Source organism: Acomys minous, assembly GCF_964271855.1.
Source record: "Acomys minous genome assembly, chromosome: 13".
Classification (NCBI taxonomy): Eukaryota; Metazoa; Chordata; class Mammalia; order Rodentia; family Muridae; genus Acomys; species Acomys minous.
The window spans coordinates 36,939,820-36,957,952 of record NC_140495.1 but is presented as its reverse complement, the minus strand read 5'-3'; the positions used below and the strand labels follow the sequence as shown (position 1 = coordinate 36,957,952).

Sequence of the window (18,133 nt, the reverse complement as noted above, 5' to 3'; positions counted from 1 at the left end):
TTAGGAGCTAGTAAAATAGGAAGGGATCAGTTCATGGACACAGGCAATTCAAGCCCAAATCAAAGCTCCATCTAAATACATACTAATTGTTCAATCCATAGCTTAAATTTTTTATTATAACATTGATTATCTGTTTTATGCTGGACACTGCCTGCTACTTTCTTTCTGGGTCTCTCATTTGTACAATGGGAACCAATCATATTACTTCTTCATGACACCTTGTGAAAAAATGCCTATTGGTCTACTTTTCTAATCATCTTGAAACGTGACCTCAAAGATGCTCTCATCGCAAAGACTCCATTCCTTTACTCACCAAGCTCAGACTCCTGTGTGACTGGCTCAGGCCTGTCTACTGTGGTAAGAGTGAGGTGGTGTATCCTGAGGTGGTAGGGTGAAGGTAGCGGGTAGGGAGTTGTGCTTTCTGAACTGGTCTTTTAAGAGTTTCTGGCGTTCTACTCACGTATCATTTCTGTCTGACATGTGAGTAAGCTTGAAGCTGCCACCCTGAAGAATCAGAGACACAGTGGAAGGAGGCACTGACATTTCGTGCACCCTACATCACCTGAAATCAGCCTCATTGTGCACAGAACCTATTTAATATCGCACACCATGCTCAGTTTATACAGCTGAGATCTTCTGAGACAGGCGGAGACCAGAGTGTCTCAGTTAAGGCCAGCCTCAATGGCTACTGTTCCAAATTGGGAGCTAAATTATGTCATCGTTACAATTCAGTGTAATACAGATTAACTTATATTATTACAGAGAGCAGAGAATAGGCAGTTAAAGTCCATAGCACAATGCCTAATGTGTAGTAGGTAATCATGGATGCTTTGAATTTTTTATTTTAAATGTCATTATAAGATAAAGAAATGGCAGATTGGTGAACAAAAATTAGTTAACACCTCAGAATGCTTTCTTAATTTTAAGTTCTTTATATGTGTTATTTCAAATGACATACACATATATGTGTGTATTTGTACACATATATATCTAATTTACATATCTAGACATATATCTGCTCACGCCTATATACCTATTAAAGAAGCAAAGTGGTATAATAATTTAATATACCATTTATGTAGCAATAGCATGGCCTAGTATAGTAGTCCCCTTGTATACACAAGCTATCTTTTCTTGTAAATTGCTCCACAGGTGCCCCCAAACACATATAGTGTCAAATCTATTATGTGCTTTATTTTTTTCTATAACCCTAAGTTATAAAGCAATGCATTCAGGTTGGCTATGTGGATACATTGAAGAGTCAGCATAGAAATTTTTGTGTGGATATTTGAATAGAACATTTAAGTTGGATGAAGATTGATCCTTCAGGTCCCAGATGCTCACTGACACATAAGACACATGCCTAAACATGTCTTTAAAAGGAATTTTCATTATTTGAGGTGTTTGTTTTAATCATCATATTTTATAGTGTTTGATTTATAAATAAAGTCTGGTAAAAGATGAACAATAATAATTATAAAATGGAATAGCTACAATAATACACTGTCACAGCTTATTTTGAACTTATGAATTGTTTATTTCTGGAAATCCCCATTGAACATTTTCAGACCACAGTTGATGCTTGGGTAACTGAAAGTACAGAAAGCAAAGTTTGGGGGGGGGGAGTTACCATATCCGGTAGTTCATGTGTGGATGGATGTTTCCAGGAGTGTTATAAGTCAGAATACAGTAGACATTAAAGCTATGCTAACCAAGTATTAACTTCCATGAACTGGAAGTGCCTGGACCTCTTTTCTCATCCAGGATTATTATTTGTAAAGGTTGGCTTTCAGGCTAGTGAGATGGCACCAAGCCTGATGAGATGAGTTCAATCCCTGGAACCCACATGGTAGAAGGAGAAAACCTGCTTCTTCAAGTTGTCCTCTGACTTCCACCTGTGCACCGTGGCATGGGGATGCCCATGCACACACAAAACAAACAAGCAAAAAGTCATGAAAATTTTACACATTAACTTCATTGTGGCCTACATCTGTGAACATACTGGTGAGTTCATGTTTTTGATTGATTGATTGGATGGAAGATGTTACCCTCATCATTTTTTAGTAAATAAAAATGGTCTAAATATTAAACTTAAAATCACTTTCTTGAAGAATCTTCCTGACATTGTTAGCTAAATTACATTTCTAACCTTAGTTCTTCATTACAGACTATATTTATTCCTTGTAGCATTAGTTGCAGCTATTTTTCACAGAATTATTTCTTTGTTTCACAGTCAACTCTCCTAGTCGATATCAACTCTGCTTGTGCAGGGACCTGAATTTCTCAGTGTTTATTCTTCCTTCTAGTATAGCCTGATACTATGTAGATTGAGGTCTAGTGGGTTAGGGACTGACAAATGCTCCTTAGATCGAATATCAAAGACATGGTGAACGTGAGGACAGTGCATTCCGTGTGTTCATAGGAAAAGACATAATCTCAGGTGACAAAGGTCACAAAAGGCATGGAGAAAACAGGAAGTTACCAAATGTACTTCAAAATGACAAATTCCTTTTATGCTTTATTATTTCTTTTAAACTAAGAAGAAGAAAAAAAATCCACTTTGATCTGAAGTGTTGGGCAAAAGATCCAAAATTGTTTTATTAATTTGACCATTAACATGTCTCTGAGAGTCAGAGTGTGGATGACTTTTGTAAAAGAACAGGAATTCTTTTAGTGTTGTATACACACTTATTTGGAGTGCTTCAGAGTCTTTGCAGCCCAAAAGATATATACATAATACAGTAAATCAATGTATTTAGGTGGGCTATGATGGAGTCATCCATGAGGCTCCATAAACATTGTCGTGTGACTATTTAAGTAAAACATGTAAAATTCAATGATCATTGACCTTTTAGATCCCAGACACTTACTTTCTTTCTCTCATGACACACAGAACATATGCCTGAATATCAATATTGTGCCTTTAATCCATTTCATTAATTGAAGTGTCTGCTTTAATCATCAGCTGATGTTAAAGGCAAGAGCTGAATGACCTTTAGTTTGTGTTTCAAAGGAAACAGAGCTTTTATGTTCAGGAAGGGGTGTGTCAGATGAACAGGTGTCTCTGCAGGATCATGGGCTGCCTTCCAAAACCAGCCACCTGGGCTACGGTGTGGACTGAGTCCCATGTGCATATGGGATTGTCCAGTTGAATACTGATTCTCAGCACCAATACCAAAGGCCTACTAGAACCCAGGGGGCATCATTCTGTTGTGATCTATCAACAGTCTAAAGAGCTGGGCTGATATGACAAGATGATTAAGCCAAGCCCTACAACAGACAGTTGGCCTGGGCATAATTATCTTTTTATATAGTTTTTCTTATTAAATAACTAATGGGTCCATGGTGATAGGTAAGTGATGGACAGCTGAGAGGGGGGAAAAAACAAGTGAAAGGAAGTTTTGGAGTCAAACCTTAGCAAGAAAAATATAATAAGCTAACAGCAGCAGTAAATACTATCTGTAGGTAGGAACCCTAGATATGTGGCCTTTTGTGATCACGGAAGAGCAATATTTCTCATCCTGTGGGTCTCAACCCCTTTAAGGGTCTAATGGCACTGAGGTCACATATCAGGTAGTCTGCCTATCTGATATTTACATTATAATTCATAACAGTAGCAAAATTACAGTTAAGAAATATTAATAAAAATAATGAGGGTCACTATGAACATGAAGGACTATATGAAAGGGCTGCAGCATCACGAAGGTTGAGAACCACTGATGGGGGAGTCCAATCAGCGCAGACCCACTGCAGGGCTCTGGAGGAGATGTGCAATCATCTCCAGGAAAATGAGCAAAGTTGCTCTAAAGCACCAAACTCTTAGACGTTCATGTTAATGAAGCTGCCCATTCATTTCATCCTTTGTTTGGTTTTTTAAATATGGCATTAACTTATTATTTATGACTGTGCTTACAGAACCTAGCTGGTCGAGTTAAACTACGTGCACCTCTCTGTTCCATGTTGAGTAATCAGTCATTGTGTCACCTTTTATACAATCCTTGGCTCACGCATGCATTCCACAGACTACTATGTTTATATGAGCAGAACTAGGTAGGCTGCAGGCTGAACTCCTGACATTACCTTGACTGGCATTTAATGCTGGGCACTCTGCTCGTCTGACAGGATCGCCCCAGCCTCAGGAGAGAGGGACAGCAGGGCCGAAGCTATGCGAACATCTCCAGCATTGAATCTTGTTCACATTTATTTCTTAGATTTCTGTCATTACTATATTTCTAAAGTGTCTGTTTCACATGGCCATTTTATTACTCCCTTTGACTTGCCAATGCTCCATCTCCCAGTGCCAAAAAAGGCATTAAACTATTCGGCTGGTCTTATCATCTTCCAGAAAACAATAAAGGCCCCTTTGTGTGCCTTTAGTTAAATGCATTCATTGTGCCAACAAGACAGGAGTTAGGCATGTCTTATAGTCCAGGCTGACATCCAACTCAGAAGATTATGGCTTTCTCTATTCTCCATCCCAGGTTTTGGAATTGACTTCTCCTGACTGCTGAGCACATATTTGGTTAATTTTATTTATAGATGCCAGGCCCTTCTTAAGCTTATGTGTTCTTGATTTCAAAATCTTAAGCAATCACAAATTTGTTTTTGTTTAGCCTTTTTGAAAAGTTGAAAAATCAGAAGATGGAGCTGATACAAATTAGAGAAAGAGGCCTGATCATTAGGCTGTCACGACAACTTTGTTCTAAGTCATTGCCATTTTCAGAGGATATTCACACAGCTTAGGAGTGTTGACTAGTTATTTGATTAGTCAGCGGTGCCTGAAATAGGGGTAAACACAATTGAGAAACTTTGTTGGGAGAGTTCTATATAATTTAATAAGTATCTTTTATGATTTTATTTTTTAATATTATGTGGGGGGGGGGGCACATGCCTGCAGATGCCAGTGAAAGAGGACAGAAGCATCAGATCTCCTTGGAAGTGGAGTTACAGGCAGTTGCCAGCTGTCCAATGTGAGCTCTGGGAACCAAACTCAGGATTCCTGTAAGAGTAACACATGCTCTTAACCAGTGGTTCTCAACCTTCCTAATACTGAGACCCTTTGATACAGTTCCTCAGATTGTGGTGATCTCCCAACCATAAAACTATTTTGTTGCCACTTAATAACTATAATTTTGCTATGGTTATGAATCATAATGTAAATATCTGTTATGCAGGGTATCCCATAGGGAACCCCAAAAGAGTTATGACCCACAGGTTGAGAACCACATCTCTTAACTGTTGTGTCATCTTTGCAGCTCATTAAAAAACTTTTAAAAACAGCAATTTTATCTTCTTGATTTGACTTTAAGAAATGCCATCATCTTAATTTTGGAATGATAGTCAGAACCACACTGTGATATTTGGGTGTTTAATTAGTGAGACTGGTGGTTACACTCAAATTTGTTCTGCCTTTCCTCCTGGAAACAGAGTTGTAGTTGGACATGGATCTGTGAGCTAGATGCTACCTTTCAGCCTCCCTTGTAGCTAACTGACTAAGTTCTTATTCATAGAATGGGAGCAGAAGTGAAATATCAGAGTCTGGATATTAAACTTAGACAAAAGTCCTCAAGATTCTTCTCGGATATAGCTTTGTGTTTCAGAGTTTAAACAAAACAAAAACAAACAAACAAACACCCAGGTTGAAAGACTCTGAATCTCTGTGTTACTACATGTCACAGATCTGCCTTATCTATTCAATCTATGCATTTCAGTTCTGTTATGTGGGAAAAGATCAAATTCCAAGGTTCATTGAGCCATCCAGGAGTGGTAGGACTCACCTTAGAGTCAAGCCTTTGGGTGGCTGAGGCAGGAGGATTGTGAGTTTGAGGTCATTTTGGTCAGCCTTGTCTTGAAACAGACAAAGACAAGATTAGTTAACCCATTAGAATTTTTGCTTCTCTTTGTTAGAGGAGCTTGTTCATCAATATAATGAACACAAGTATAATCCCAATTAACCTTTGATGTATGCTGATTATATATAGGTTTTCATTTATTTAAATTTTCAACAGGAAGTAGAATTTGAAATGTGGCTTCACTAATTGGACATGAAAGAACCAATGTATATTTAACACACCTGTTTTCTTCTTATTTATTCTTCAGTGCTGAGGAAACTGATGAATCTTAGAGTCTTTTATACAGGGTAGAAAGAAACTGTTAAGGTCTTCTTAAAGTTATTTGGTGCTATCAGTGAAAAGCAAAAATGTATGTTCTTTAGCTCCCACTTCATGAAATTAGTCATATCATATATATATATATATATATATGATATGTGATACATATATATACATGTATATACATATATGCAAAATAGATGAATTTTAAGTGCTTTTATTGATCAGCATAGGAATGGCTTCATATATCATAAGAGCAGCCGTGTTGTGATTCTCTCTGAGGATAAGGTGATGGAAAGTTCAGACATAGGACAAATAATTTTAGGATGTAAAAGAAAAAAACAAGTTACAGAACAATGTGAAATTGTCCTGCATTGCGACCCATCTAAGTGAACATGCATATATGCTCCCCTGTGATGCTCTTAAGTGTGTGATCAGAGGAAGAGAGCACGGCTGAGATAAGAGTGCAATTTCATCTTGGAATTCCTTTTTTTTTTCTGATGCAGCATCCAACATATAATGAAAACCAGATGTTGACCCAGATATAATTAGTTTTACCCCTCTATCATCCATAGTGCAATAGAGCAATAAGTGCATACACATGAGTATATGTATATACATTTGTGAGCTACACAGGGCAAGCAAAGGAGAGCATACTCCAAGGGTGCTTCTGGAGAGCAGAGAGCCAAAGTAGTGAAGAGGATTGCCATTTTTCAACTCTGTGAAATCTCCTCTTTCTTTCTTTCTTTCTTTCTTTCTTTTTCTTTTTTGACTTCTAAAATATGTCCCATGACTCTTTGACTCAAACAAAACATTACATTAAGAGTCATAGAGTCATTAGAATGTTTAATATAAATCTATCCACCATAACAGATTTCAAGATGCAGGTGAGGCTCTGGGATTTACTACTTTGAAGCCGTGGACTTCAAGACAATCAGCCTGAAGTAGAAGGAAAGCACAGGGTCAGAAAGAACTCCTAGTCCAAGTGTAAAATATGACGCATCACAGACCTCTTCCAGAACATGTGAGGCTTTTGTGTATGGACACTGTAGCCTTTTTACTGGTAAATTCAGAAATTCTGAAGAAGCCCATGGGCTTCAGCCTCTGGGATGAAAACAGTGTCTATGGCTGAGATTGTTCCAGAACAGGAGACAATACCAGGTTCCCAAACAGTGCCTGACAGTGTCACTCTTAAAAAACAAGGCTCGGTCTTAGTTACTTTTCTGTTGCAATGCTAAGACATCATAATCATGACAATTTATAGAAGTATAATGCAAAAATATTATACACGGAATTATCAGAATACTTTGGGCTTATAAAGAAAGCTCTCCGGATAAAGTACAGCTCCCTCACACCTCATTATGATCTTACAGACTGAGGTAGATATTTGGTGAACTATTGGTTATTGAGCTACAGTTGGGATTTTCTAGGGGTGCATTTGCTTAATGGTTTTACATTTGTAGAAGGTAAGGAATACAGCCAGGACCACTCCTAACCCCCTCTTATGTCTTGATTGTAAGCATTCACCTGAAACATCCATCTTCAGTAGCTTGAATTAAAATATGAAGATGAAAAGATACTACAGTAGGCTACATGAGATGGCTCAGCCAGCCAGCACTTGCCATACAGGAACCCAAGTTGGAGCTTGGTGGGAAGGTGGTCACAGCACATAGAAGGCAGAGACAGGGCATCCTCATACCCCTTTGTCCTAGCAGACCAGCTAAAACAGTGAACTGTGGCTTTAGGGAGAAAGCCTCCCTCAATATGTAAGATGGAAAACAATCAAGAAAGATACTCAAAGTCAACTTAAGGTTTCCACATATGTATATATGTACCCCCCAAAACACATGCACATGCGTACTTGCTCCACACATACACATATATAATAAAGAAACATGAACTAAAGGGAGGGACTCCCTAAGAGCAAGATGTCATCCATTCAACCTTCCAATTGTTCCAAAAAAAAAAAAAAACAAAAGAAAGCCACTGTAAATATGGGGCCAGGCTCCATGCCAAGTGGAGAGCCAAACTTGGAAGCATTGTAAACACAGTTCTGGCTTTAGAGTCACAAAGAATACATGATTAAAGAGGTTATAGAATCTTTCTCTGTAGTTAAGAAGAACTTCTGAGGCCAGATAATGTGTGGCAGGGGAGTCCCTGCATGAAGACCTTGAGAGGGCCAGAGGCCCTCAGATGCCACTGAATGATACTTGGACTGAGTTAGACATCCCAAAATGTTGGACATACTAGAGTTGTGAAATGTGTAACTAAGAAGAGCTCTACACAAAGAATGAGACTAGTCCAAGACAGAGCTAGGCCTTTCAGGCAACAGAGCTAGAAGGGCAGAGATAGCTAGGCCTTTGACCTTGAACATAGAACTATACTATAGTATTTATAGTTTGACCTGTTAGGTTTTGGTCTTTTTTCATAATGCCCTGATTTTTCCTTTAGAATGGCAATGTATATTCTGTGCCATTGTAAGTTGGGAGTATGTCATTTGCCTTTTGATTTGTGTAGGGGGCTATAGTTAAGAAATTGCCTTGATTCTCAGAAAAGTCTTTGGACGTTATAAAGTGTTGAGACTGTGAAAGACCATGAAGACATTCAAAGTTGGCCTGAATACATATTTCTTTATGATATGACCATGACACTATAGGGGTCAGGGAGTTTAATGTAGTGATTTGGTGTCTTGCACAGATTTCAAGTGTTTGAATACCTCATTCTCAGTTGGTGGCTATTTGAGAAGGACTAGGAAGTATGGCCATGTTGGAGGAGGTAAGTCACTGGAAGCAAGCTTAAAGTTTTAACAGCCTCTCACCATCCCTGGTATACTTTCTTTAACTGTTACTTGGAAATATGTGACCTCTCATTTATTCCTGCCACCATACTAATGGACCTTATTGGAGTGGGAAAAGGACAAACACGCACACACATGCACACACACACACACACACACACACACACACACACACACACACCTGGGATTGAGTAGACAGGACTCTGATCGAGAAACTGCAGCATCCCCGTAACTCAGGGGGGTACACAATTATTGCACAAATAGGGAGGTACAATTATTGCAAACAGCTGAACAAAGAGGTAGGGTTTATGTTATATGGCTGAATTGAGGGTGCAGGTTTAGCTAATATCCGTAGAAGCAGTCTTTGTAAAGGGAATGGTTTTTAGGCCATAAATTTCAAGAAGAAGAGTGAGAGACTTATGGTGAATTTTTTTTGCACACTCTCAACATAGTACACGGCCAGAGAAAGGCTTTATCATCCTTCTTATTCTCACTCAAGGGTAGAGGCTTTGCTAATGTCCTGAGTCTGAGGTGAGGGTCCTTCACATATGAGCTTATGTCAAACACATACATTCACTCAGGACTTCACATGTTCATGGCTTCCTCGGCTTCCCATGCCATGTGCTTGCTCCACAATCATGGACTCACACTCTCTGAAACTATAATCCCAATCAAATGTTTTCTTTTATAAGTTTTCTCATCCATGGTGTTTTAGCACAGCAACAGGAAAGCAACTAAAATACTCATCTGGCAGGGTAAATGCCATGATCCTGAAGGTGATTTTCTTAGGTGAGGCTTATCCTTTGTATTCCAGATGCATTAAGCCCTGTGAGTTCCTCAAATTTAGGAAACTTGACTGCATAATTTGTGATAGTTGGGAGGAAAAAGAAAAGGAAAAAACGTCTGTATTCTAAGAAACATGTGGAGCCAGTTAGACAGACCAGCTTATGGTACAGGATCAAAGCCCCCAAGAAATCTCAATGGTTGGAAAGTGGACAGGTGTATTTCCTTTCCCAGTGTGTTTCTGGTGTGGATAAGCCAAGGAGGAGGGTGTTCTGCTTCTCATCTCTGGCCACTGCCTCTAGCCAGTGAAACACAAGATTTACTGCGGTGAGAAAGCATGCCTCTACTCTGAAAAATCCCTGCCTGGATTGTAAATGACATTTCTCATATTTTATGGACAAAGGTAATCACAAGAGAAACAAACAAGAGACAGGGCTGTGCAATCTTATTGCACTGCATGCCTTGGGATAATTAGAGATATCTGTTGCACACTGTTAATGATACAACACACTGTAGCACTGTGGTCGCAACTTCCTGAAAACAGGGGACAATTTAGCTGGATAGTCCACTTGGCTCTGAGCAAGAAGCAAGGCTCTGAGGCAGTGGGACACCAGTTTGAAAATCTCCACACAGCTTTGTCTGGCTTCCCACAAATGGAACCTCAAGGTTCCATAAAGCTCTGCTTGGCACGTCTTCTTTTCTTTACATAGTGCTGTGTGATGGTGCGACAATTTCAACTTCTAGAGGAACTTGAGGACACATGGCTTGGATTCCTAAAATAGTTTGCTTCACACAGGCTACCAGGTTCATCTTCTCTTCTACTGTTTGGAAGGCAGTTTGGGGTTCAGAAATGAGTGCACAGGATGTCATAGAGGCAGCTTTGTGAGCATAGGAAAGGAAAAAAATAGCCCCACAAGCACAGAGGAGAACACAAGAAACAGTGGTCTGGAGAGTCAGAAGGACAGATACAGGGCAGAGACTGGGCAGAAACTAACTCTCTTGAGAGCAAACTCTCAACATCAGTTTTCTCCCTCCCACCAAGGGTGTTCCTGGGCCATTGTTCTCTCTAATTGCAATTAGTCACACTTGTTTTTTTTTCCCCTTCCCTTGGTGGCCTGACAGAAGTGTTGGCCACACACCATTGAGGCATGCTAATTCATTGACCTGGAAGACATTGCTGTTCATATGTGTGATCTAATTTACTCTTGAAGACTGCACTTTGTGTGTAATGAAGCTGTGGGAATCTTGGGTTTGAAGAATTTTTTTTTTTAAAGTGGGCTGAAGCTCAGTAGGTCTGGTAAATAATAGAAGGCAGAACTACAGGCCTCGTGACCTCTAATCTTCCACAGAGATCTGGATGGGGCAGAGTATTGTTTGCAAGTCTGAATGCTGTAATTAACTTTCCAGATGGGCTCTCAGGAGATGAAGGCCTGGAGACCCTTGGAAAATGTGTGTTGATTTGTCTGTAAGACCACACAGAATCAGGCGTACCACACTGTAGTTTCAGGCCAGGTCCTCCCCTGTTGCCTCTGACCACCCTATGCTTTTTAGGGGGTATATGCAGTCCATCTGCAGTCTGTCCCTGAAGCTGTCCTTCTTTATCTTTGCCCCAGGTGTCTTCCCCTTCTTTGATGATCCCTTGTGCTTTGAGCTTCCCTGACTTATTTGTCCACACCTTTCAATTTCAAGAAATCACTCTGATTCTAGTTGTCTTGTGAGATTGAACTGAGAGCGTCATTTTGTCTATCTTTCTTGATCACTCTTATTGAGAAGGACCTTGATTATCTGTTATCTATCTATCTATCTATCTATCTATCTATCTATCTATCTATCTATCTATCTATCTATCATCTATCTATCTGTTATCTATCATCATAATTATCTATCTATCATCTATCTATCTATCTATCTATCTATCTATCTATCTATCTATCACTTAACTTTCATCCTTCTATTCCTCCTTTCATGTACATAAAACCATGTTGCTTTTCACTTTGTACACATTCCTGATGTGCCCATCCTTTCAGGAGTAATGGCCTTCAAGACCAGGGTTGTACATACAGGAGCTGGGAGGGGAAGTACATAGATGTAAAAGTAACGCCATGAATTTCAATTGTGACTTGAGGTTACCCCCTTCTGCTGAGACAGATACAATCGTCTCACATTTTTTGAGGATTTCATGGTCACCTCCAAGAGTTCTACAAATTCTTGGAGTCTCGCAAGAATTACTATCATAATTATTCACTTTCAGTGTCATTTTTGCTTGATTCTCACGTGACTTATCTTCTGAAGACTGCCTCACTTTCTACCAACTTGACTCAGAAAGTGTTTGTTTCCTTTGACTTCTCTCTTAATATTATTCGTCATTCAAGACATTTGTAGTAGCAGATGAGAGTTAGGCCTCAGCAGTGCTCAGACCCATTTGTTGAACACTGCTTATTCATTTTCTAGTAATATTGACAACACAAAATATAATGGATTTTTTTTCTGATGTTTTCATGCATTCATATACGTACTCTTATAGTATTTATGTTGTATTACCCTCCTTTATATACTTATCTCTTTTCTCTAATAGTCACGTTTCTACTTTTGTATTCTTTTTAAAAAATAATCTAGATTCTGTTTGTAAGAGAAACTTGCAGTATTTATTTCGAGTCTGGCTTGTTTCACTTCATGTGATAACCTCTAATTCCATCTGTTTTCTTGCAAAAACAAAACAAAAATAATTTCAGTCTTCCTTGGAGCTTACTGCATTTTCTTTGCTGATATATCTGTTAATGGGCAGCTGGGCTAATCCCATAGTTTAGCTATTATGAGCGCAGTTGAAATAAACAAGGGAACACAAGTAGCACTGTTGTATGCTAGCTTTGATTACTTCGTGTGTATACACGGGAGTAGTAAAGCTGGATCGCATGGTGTTTTTATTTTTAGGTTTTTTTTTTTTTGAAGACCCTGGGTACTGATTTCCAGAATGACTGCATTGCCAACAACTGTGCATAAGCATTCTACAATCTCGTTGGTATTTGTTGCTATTTTCTTGATAATTGCTATTCTGATGGGGATGAAGTGGAGAGAAGAAAATAATTTTTTATTTGCATTTCTTTTTGAATTAAGATCTAGGACATCTTTTCACGAGTTATTGCCATTTGTTCTTGTAAAAAGTATTTAAATCTTTTTGTACTATGTGATCTAAAGAGAATATTTGATTTTATTTTCTTTATCTTAGTTTCAGTACCTTTAAGCCAGGGCCTTTCTCACTACCTCACTTTTATCCATGAGGCTTACAACTGATAAAACGTCCATGAGTGGACCCTTTCCTTTTCTGCTTGTCTCTGAGTGCATGCACACCTTCTCCCTCTGGTTCCCCCCAACACCTGACAGCCAACCCAGTCTACTATAGGAGTCCCAGGCTCCAGCAAAGGACCCTATCTCGAAAGACAAGGTCCACAGCTCCCAATGGCCAACATGGAGGATGACCTCTGGACTGGCACACATAAATAAACATAAATAAGATATGGTATGAATGGTGGGATCCATGAACCAGCATTGGTAAATAAGTCTAGTTAAGTTATTATCCAGGAATAACAAAGGTGTTTATTATGGCAAGCAGAGAAACAAAATGGGAAAGTGTATGTGTGTCACCATAGCATAACAAACTCATTCTTTCCCCCATAAGAAAGCTATGGTGGACCCAACCATTCATACTGCAAACCTATTTCCCACACTCCACCTTGAATTCAATAGTGAGTAAACCAGAAGGATGCGGCTGCATCCTGTGGCACGTTAAGCCACAGGAGAAAATGGACGACCAAGCAATCCCAGCTGAGTTGTGATGTGAATGAGAATACAAATAACACGTTCCTGGTGTGAATTTGCAACATCCGAGTGGGGCTTTAGATGCTCAGGCACCCATGCAGGATTGCAGGCTAGTACATTTTGGAGGCCAGACCTAGAACCTCAGAAGCAGAGAATTTAGTCCTTGATACCAGTAGGAGGAATCCTAACCACTCATCTGACAGAACTGGGAGCAGAATTTACCTCCTATTCAAACCCTGACCCTGCTCTGAGCTGTGGCTCTGGCACACTGTCCATGCAAAACTGGCACCCTCTCCCTTATGTCTGTGTGGTGACTCACTAAGAACCCAGAGCACATTTTCCCTTCTCTGTCTGCCAGCTATAGCTACTGGCTCACTCATTCTTTGGAACGACTTGGCTAATGCAGTCACTTAAACCAATGTTTAATTGTGTCGAGTTCTGCAGAAGACTATAAAACACTCGTTACCATAGGCTGAAGCCTGGGACCTGCCACAGTTGCCATGACAACTAAACATTGCTACCTACTGTGCCTCCTCCTCTTATTTGTGGCCCATTTCTGACTCTACAAACTGAAAAGACATAGAAGTACAAGTGGTCAGGAAATCAAAGGCCAATGCCTTCCTTTTCATCTTTGCTTTAAGCTGAGAGACAAAGGTCTTATACCTCTTGAAATGTTGGCATTTCTTTTCCCCCTCTGTATTTAGCTTCTACACATGTATTGATTTTTTTAAGGAAAGTTGGTTCCCTTTCCTGATGAGAAACCATCGATTTAAAGAACAAAGATACAATCGTTACCATCTTTTTTGTTTTCCCCACAGCAAGTGTAGGTTCAGTTATTGGCACCTGGCAAGGCTTGCTGAAAGAATGAATGGGGCACGCTCCCATGGAAAAGCCAACTGTGTTGAAGGAAGCACTGATTTGCCAGTCATGTTAATTTGTTCCACACACTTTCATAACATCAAAGGAAGCGTCTCTTATTCTTGGATGGGAAGGGTGCATAATAAGTCCATCTGCAGTAACCTAATTTTACACCATGGGCTGAGCAAATAGCCAGAATGAAGTTTTGAAGGAAAAGCACTTGTGGGCACCTGGAATTTAACAGAAGCTGTGTATCTTATGTGGATTTGAGCATGCTTGTCTCAATTTGACAGCTGCTACTTTGTGGGCAGAAAAGGATCACGATCCCTGCGTCGACCGCAGTGGAATGTTATGCCTAGTACTGTGGGCTCTGCAGTTCAAGGTGGTATACTTGCTGAGTGAGTTAGAAGTATATTATTTAACCCTTTTAAGTCTTGTGTGTTTCGTATATCAAGCATTTGTAATAGCAAACCCACTTAGGGTTGTAGCTACAAATAAACAACATCAACTGACAAACGTTAATCAATAAATTACATCTATTGTTGTTGATAGTGTTTAATTAAATGTGGACACTGAAACTGGGGAAAATGGCTCTTACCCGTGTGTTTCTTTATTCCCAATGTCCAGAATTCCTAAATATTTCATTAGGAGAGAAGAGCAGAAAAACACTAAGCTCTCAACCACAACAAAACTAAGTGAAAAATAATTGCCTAAGTCCGTGTTCTATTGCTGTGACAAGAGAGCATGACCACAGCAGTTCATAAAGGAAAGCAACTGGGGCTTGCTTACAGGTTCAGAGGTTTAGTCCATTGTCATCACTCTGGGAAACATGGCAACACACACACACACACACACACACACACACACAGACATGGTGCTGGAGAAAGAACGGAGAGTTCTACATCTGGATCCACAGGCAGCAGGAAGAGATAGAAATACTGGGCCTGGTTTGGACTTCTGAAGCCTCAAAGCCCACCCCTGGTGACGTACTTCCTCAAAAAAGGCCAACCTATGCCAACAAGGCCACTCCTACGACTCCTAAGGGGTGTCACTCCCTTATGACTCAATATTAAAATATATGATCCCGTGGGGGCCATATCTTATTCAAACCACCCCAGTTAGTGTCACTACTCATTGGGGGAACTGCAAATTAAAAAGTGGTACTGTGTTATTTATCATACCTTCCGGTATGAATATTTACAAAGAGCAAAAGATGGATGTTGAGTGTGTGAATGACATGGAACTCTGGCGCACTTGTCCCGTGAAGGAAAGACGGTACAGCTGCTGGAGAAGACGGCACAATGGTTCCTCACGAAAGTAAAAAACAGGATTTCCATGTGGTCAAGCAGCCCCAGCTGAGATGGCTTCAAAGAGATATGAAGTGTTCTTGTTCTTCTCAGCACTATTTCACTGTCACCACAATGTGAAAACGCTGAGAATGCCTGCTAGTTATCAAGGGGCAGAAGAAAGTGTGGTGCACAAGTAAGCTACAGTACTATTCAGATTTAAAAAAAAAAAAGAGACTTTTAAACTTGCAGCAGAATGGATGGGCTCTGAAAACACTGCGACAGTCACCAAGACATTAATACTTCATAGTTTCACTTGGGTTAATAACAGACTAATTCATAGACTCAGAGCCTGAAACTGTGTATACAAGAGGATAGGGAGAATAAAACTTTCCTATTCAGTGGGTAATGCAGCTCCGGTGGAGCAAGGCGAGCCCTGAGAGCCACTGTACAGCAATCACTTGCCATAAATGCTGGATGCTTAATGACAGTGTAAGACAGCAGACATCAAAGTAGGTACTCTTATTGCAATGATAACCTTAAGTACAGCGAACCCAATACATTCAACTAAAGATACATAATTTATGGACTGTTTGGACCATCGATGATGCTTTTGTGGAAAGCGGACAACATGAGGGTTTAGTGGAGACAGAATTACGGCATCACATGTATTTCCAAATGTGTAACTAACACTCTCACTCCTTTCGCGAAAGTTGAATCGCAAGCTTATGTAACTGCATGGAATTCCTTGATGAGCTGAATGACTCCAATTAATTGTGACAACTTGGATCCCTAAGACATTTCCTGCGCCATCCCAAATAGATAAAGATCATCTACTGTCAGTAGAAATGGAATGGAAGATGAAAAAAAATTGGCAGAAAGCACATTTTCCTATGTGCTCTCATAGTTTTAGAGGGCAGTTTCCCACTAAATTAGGAGGAAATAATGGCTTACATTAATAGCTTCTGTGTGTGAAAAGTTGAGAACTATACTTATATCTTGTCTGTGTTGTATGGTATACTCACAGAGAAAGTGCCAAGATACACAAAGAAAAAAAATCTCTGAACTCTGGAAAAAAATGCTCTATTTTACTAATTTAGTTATCACCAGTATTGAATATGCCACACACAGCTCTGTATAAAAGATCACATATTTTAGCTAATCATGAAATTACACATGTATCTTTCAAAAGCAAACTTGGCAAAGAGTTTTCTTTATTAAAAAAGATATAAGTACTAATGCAATTATTAATGTAGACGTTCTTGCCTTAATCATATTTCCCCAGGAACTCTACTTGAACTCCACTGCAAAGACACATAGCAAGAGAGACTTCTGGAACACCACACCCTAAACAGTAGATGAATTTATTACATCTCTGAGTGAAGAGTGCCGAAGCATTGGCTCACTACTTGACAGAGAAGGAAAATAAAACATCCAAGCTCTTTTTCTTAAAAAGAAAAAAAAAAAACAAGTTTAGCTCTCAGTCTTATCTTCAAAACATTAATGTCAAAGAGACTTGTAGCTGTGTGTGACCTGACGATTTGTCCCAGTTGTGAATAACAGGTCACCCAGTGGGTTCATGCCTAATGTGGAAAGTTGATGAACTGTATTCCCAGCGTCTGCTGAGATGATACTTTTGGAATGAGGCTTGTCATCTTGGCCCCAGACAAGCCTGAGTCAAACGGACACTTCTTAGACCTTATCTCACTTGACCGCCCTGCAGCATTTGCCATCCTGGACTGCAGCCTCCACTGTGAAACTCTTGGCTTCTGAGGTTTTTCCTCTCTTGGGTAAATTCTCTACTTTTGACTTTTGATAGCTCTGGTTTCCTGACTGATCACTCAATTGTTGGTCTCCCTGCCTTTTGTCATAGTCTTGTTACGCTGCACACAGGGACCTCAATGATTTACACCCAACTATGACATCAACTCCTGCAAATAAGGTGAAGAATCAGTGACACCTATATTTGTCAAGGCTAAAAAAAAAAAATCTGTATTTACAACTTCTGACTAGATTTTCAAAAAAAATTGATTCCCTCTGCTACACCAAACTAACATGCAAATTGAGCTTATCGCTTTCTGCTTTGCTCTTGGTTTTCCTGTACCAACGGATGACACAAAATAGCTACTTGATTCAAAAGCCTTGGTCTCATTCTTCATTTATCTGTCCTCATTAGTTCTCAAAAGTAATCTTTAAGACCTTACATTCTAGTCATCTATCCTGTTTATGTACCTCTCTGTGTATTTGTTGTTAGTGTCATAGTTCAGGCACCTATTGGGTATCAGTGACTTTTGAATCACTGGGGAAAATTTGATAGCAAACTAAAGGAGGATGGATTTATTTGGACTAACAGTTACAGAGTCTCCAGTCTATGTTCCCTTGGCCTCAGGTGCTCCATCTGGATACTGTCTGCAGAAACATGGGGTGGGATAGAGTTGTTCACTTCCTAGTTGATCAGGGAGCAGAGGGTGAGAGGAAGCACC

General features: G+C 39.7%; 1 long non-coding RNA gene across 1 annotated transcript; it reads left to right on the top strand.

Annotated features, from left to right (window-relative positions):
* Nucleotides 1-297: 297 nt before the first annotated feature.
* Nucleotides 298-17,898, top strand: LOC311581972. Its single transcript, XR_014773969.1, has 4 exons — nt 298-357; nt 1,782-2,004; nt 8,808-8,885; nt 16,936-17,898. It is a non-coding gene; the product is annotated as an uncharacterized lncRNA (long non-coding RNA).
* The last annotated feature ends 235 nt before the right edge of the window (nt 17,899-18,133 follow it).